Below are 4,974 nucleotides of genomic sequence, written 5' to 3' on the forward strand. Positions count from 1 at the left end.
GGTGGAAATCTAACGCTTATCAAACCTATATCCAGACCCCCAAAGAGGCTATCCTCCAAGTACCCAGGAACTTGGCATCTTGCCTTAACTGACACCTATTTTAGATACATTGAGAACACTGCGATGTCTCCTTGTTCCTGTTTTTATTGTTGCATTTATAGTGTGTTACTTAATTTTTAAGTGTATTCTGGTATTACATGGGCCCCAGGCCACTTCCTCCACAGGCGGCTGGCCTCGCTGTCACTCCCCCATTTGGGGCCAAGGTCTCCCTATGCCTAATCCCTTGCACCTCCTGTGGAGAGCTGGCCTGGGCTACCCTGTCTTACTTAAATTTATGGGCCCCACACAGGGGACTTTCTCGTTACACTCGGCGTTTGTGGGCGGGGAATTGCTGCCTGCGGCACCCCTTCAGCCCTGTGCTGGAGCCCCGTCAGGGAGGGGACATCTGTTCTCTGGCTGGGTTAACTTGGCCCCAGGTAATTTTTTCCAGCAACAATGTCCTCCTTGCAGTACAGGCATGGGGCACCCCCTCGGCATGGCGCCATGTGCCGAGGCCCCCCATCCGGTGGGTTTCATCCGGTCGGTGGGTTATCCGAGCCTTGCCAGTATATTCCCTGCCCACTATTGCCCACTATGTCATCTCGTGTCTTTTCTGCGTGCCATAACATTAAATGTTATTTTAGCATAAAATAAAGGTTAATGTTGGCAAGCAACCTTTTCTGAGATGAGCCCACACTCGTCTCTCTGCGGTAATCTACAACACATGCCCATATTTGGCAACTGCTATTTAAGCATAGCATGTCATGCGAGTAATCAGTTTGTCCCTTCTCTGAGACCTGCAAGTTTGTACTTTGCTCCAATTGTAACCCCTCCCTCCCACCCTCTTATCTCGTAACAATTTGCATGTACTAGTTCTTCGAAACTCTTTTTTCTCTCCTTGTCATTAGGGCTTCAAGCCCCCAGTTATTATGGTTAAGGTTTGTGATAATCATACATCTAAAAGTTTTAATAAATGTTTCCGGGCGGGGAATTGCTGCCTGCGGCACCCCTTCAGCCCTGTGCTGGAGCCCCGTCAGGGAGGGGACATCTGTTCTCTGGCTGGGTTAACTTGGCCCCAGGTAATTTTTTCCAGCAACAATGTCCTCCTTGCAGTACAGGCATGGGGCACCCCCTCGGCATGGCGCCATGTGCCGAGGCCCCCCATCCGGTGGGTTTCATCCGGTCGGTGGGTTATCCGAGCCTTGCCAGTATATTCCCTGCCCACTATTGCCCACTATGTCATCTCGTGTCTTTTCTGCGCGCCATAACATTAACTAATCATAAACAACGAGCATTATAATCACAAATCTATCCCTGAGTACCTAAAGTAAAACGCTTTTTACAAACTGCTAAAACCCTCCATGAACCTCGGAACATTATTTTAATTATGTCATATGCAAATTTTACAGCAAGAAGACCAACTCGAAACTGGTGTTGATGATGAAGTTTTCTAACACTTTGGCCTGTTGGGAATATGGTCTCATAAAACGGGATCTTAACACCTTTACGTTTTTGTTTTGTTTTTATGTACTGTGCATGATATCTCGAGTAGGTCCAAGCTAATTTGTTTAATTTCTCCATGAGTTTTCTTTTTGTGCCTCAGGTTGGCAAAATGCTTTTTCACTGCTTTAGTTTGAGTGTGTATTTTTTTTCTTGTTTATTGGCTTTTCTGCCTCTGGTAATTGCTTTCCTACTGAAAATTTAACACTTACTCAGTATTTAATGGGCACTCGTTGCATGGCCTTGGTGATAAGGCGTGAAGGAATAGTTTCAAAAACACAGCCACAAGATTAACATGGCTTCGACAATAGCTTCTCAAACTCATTAATAATTCATCAAGCGATGAACCAATCAGGATACGCCAATTTGGTCAGGTGCGTGTGGTTTGAAACCCCAATGAAACACTGGACAGAGGCCTTTCCCAATAGTTTGATGAAATATCAAACTCTAGAGTTTGACAAAACGTCAAACCCTTGTGATGCAGGGTTATCCTAATTTAAATATTAATGCCACAAGATTTACCTCCTCTGATTTACTCCACTGATAAAAGCACTCGGCCTACAGCCTCGTGCTTTCATCAGTTTTCTTGTGTTTGGAAACCCCGATGAAACACTCGCACTCGTTTTTGAAATATTACTTCTTTCAATATTCGGGGACTAAGATAACACAAAACGAAGGGAAGTGTTCAACTGGCTTCAATCGAAAAAATTTTCAATTTGCATGTAACAAGAAGTTCACTGCACTGAAAACACTAACCATGCATTGTCTGCTGAGTGGGGCTACCAAATTATTTTTAGTGCATGCGGAAGTAATAAAGCTGGAGTATGCATACTTTTTAATAACAACTTTAGTTTAACACTATTTCAAAGTAATTGGTACTATAATTTATTATTCATTATTAAGATCAGAGATTATTAAAATCAGAGATGATAATATTTGGAGACCCCAAGTTTGAATAATGTTATCCACTTGAGGATTTGTTATAACCAATGAGAAACCTGTTACTGGATAACAGAATAATGCAAAATAACAAGGATTATATTAGCCTCTAACATTAGCCACCTCAACCAATTACCTTTCAGAATAAGAAAAATAATCCTTAAAATGTTTGTGATGCTCTTTTCGAAACAATAAGCACTGTGTGTGTTACCAACTCCTAATTTAAAAGCTCACGCGGCACGCTTGCAAAACAAAATACAATATCTTTGAAAACAACCGGCAGGAAAACTCATTATTTTAACGGTTTTAATTTTATATTACTCAGAGCAAGACAGGTTTGTTTTAATGCAAGTGGGCGATCTTAAAGGTGAACTTCATTAAACTAACGATCCTCGCTGACAGAAACAAACGTCACAGATTTTAGTAAGATTTTTCCTTGCGTGTAGCGAAAGCGAAATCAACAGCATACACTGGCACAAAGGAAAACGCCGATACTAATTATTTTAGAAGACTGAACTCTGAAAAGTGCCTCATTTTCTACACAGAAAGTGGCGTAGCAGTTGTATTTCGATCTAAAATAGTCTCAAGTTTACTGTCAATATTGAAACCACATCCGAAACCACAGGGCTTTTTATAACCAGCAAGAGGCACGTAACAGAATAATGCTGAATAACCAAAGTCTTGTTAGCCGCTAACATTAGCCGCATTAGCCAATGTAAAATAAGGAAACTCACACGAAACATTTCAATTATCTCAATGATGACTATCTTCGAAAAGTAGATAAACGAGGGAGTTGAAATTGTTGGTAATTGAAACAGATTAAAAAAAACAAGAGCATAAATTGTTTTAAAATCACTCAAACTCTTTTTAAAAGGAACAAATTAGTTTCAATTTTGTAAAGTCGAACTCTAAAATTATCACAGCGGCAAAATGAGAGAATTTATACTGAAAGTGATCATATCAGAGGAACCCGCTTCCTCCGTCATCAAAGCGGTTTAAGTCAATTATCTCTGTACATTAAATGTTCGCGTGTGTGAATCATAACCATGTTGATCGACTGAAATTGGACCGCTGAAGAAATCCCGCATAGACCAAATATGTGACTAAAAGACGAAACATTAAATCTTTTATGAGAATTATATCAGCATTTTTAGGCGTAATTGTGACTTGTTTGAATCTTTCTTTCCCGAGCAAAATCTACAGCTTATTTGTCGCGCCAAGCGGCTGAAAAACGTTGGAACTGGTATATTCTCTGTTCCTACAAGAGAGTACATCCTTTGTATCATAACTGTTAACACCAGCCGCGCTTTGTTTCTCCGACTCTCGAAAAAGAAGCCTTACCGTGACTTTCATGAGTGCACGGCACATACCTTAATTGCGACTTGAAAATACAGCCGAAAGTCTAGGCTTTCTCAAAGCCCGTTTCCACCTCGGGACTTCGTCCCTCCTTCCATTTTGCTCGCTCGCTCTCTTTCGAAGTCAAATTGCGGCAAGTCTACCGAAAGTCCAACGACTGAAACACGGTAGTACTAGTTTCTGTGTGCTTCAGCTACATTTTCTCCATAGCGTTTACTTGCGTCATTCAATATCATAAGTTCTCTGAATTCACATCTACAATTTTTAGCAAGTCCATTGAACCCCCGTTTTCCATTGGTCTTTTCCCAGAGCGCATTCATTGTCTTCGTTTCGCTCGCCAGAGTTAGTTGTCCGGTTTCTGGGCTTTCGTGCACAAATCATGTGAAATCTTGGCACGTGATGACATGTGAAAGTTTGCAAACTGGCAGGTTGTCTGCATAGTTTAGGGAGGGGTAGGTTATGTTAGTGTGCTGTTTGTTTGCAAAGACCAACTGACCATATCGGAGACTTACTGAAGATTTTTATTTCAGATACATGTATGTTACATTGTCATTATCTACCCTGCTAGAGGTTTTTTTTTTTTTCGTTTGGTTTTGGAGTGATTACGCGGCAAAGCAGTCAGGCATTGTCAGGATTCAGCTACACTATTTTTTTATCTGTCTTGTACAATTGGAAACTAATAGGTTTACAAATAGGAGAAAAAGAATGCTAACAGCACATATCATTCAACAACAAACACTAGAAATATTTTTTGGAAAATCCATCGTAAAGACGAGCAACATCTGCCAAGTTTAGCACTTTGTATTTCCTGCCCTCTTGAACAACTTTTATCTTAGGGCTGAAAATAACTTTTGCCTCTACATTATCTCTGTCGGATACTTGAGGCCAATAAAAAAAGTCGTTGTTTTTACTTTTAGTTAAAAAATTGACTCGTGCGCTCTCCACATTGATTTTCTCTACTTGGCCCACAAAGTACTTGTTGTCTTCGTAGGCAACAGCGACCCAGTCATCCACTGAAAGTTTTCCTAGATCGTAATCCTATTAACAAGTCAAAGAGAAAATATGGATAACGTGATACCCTTTAAGTTATATGGTTACCCACTTAATCGCAACAAGACAAATGAGAGAACTTTGGGGATC

The 4,974-nt window shown here is 40.8% G+C and overlaps 1 protein-coding gene across 3 annotated transcripts in view; it reads right to left on the reverse strand.

Annotated features, from left to right (window-relative positions):
• Positions 1 to 4,334: 4,334 nt before the first annotated feature.
• Positions 4,335 to 4,974, reverse strand: part of LOC138042637 (uncharacterized) — a 10,987-nt gene continuing 10,347 nt past the window's right edge. For 2 of the 3 annotated variants that reach the window (XR_011131054.1, XR_011131053.1), the window contains one exon: positions 4,335 to 4,872. The gene's annotated coding sequence lies outside the window, so the exon portion shown is untranslated. The other variant, XM_068888586.1, reaches the window with a different exon arrangement.

This window comes from Montipora capricornis, chromosome 3, assembly GCF_036669925.1.
Source record: "Montipora capricornis isolate CH-2021 chromosome 3, ASM3666992v2, whole genome shotgun sequence".
Taxonomy (NCBI): domain Eukaryota; kingdom Metazoa; phylum Cnidaria; class Anthozoa; order Scleractinia; family Acroporidae; genus Montipora; species Montipora capricornis.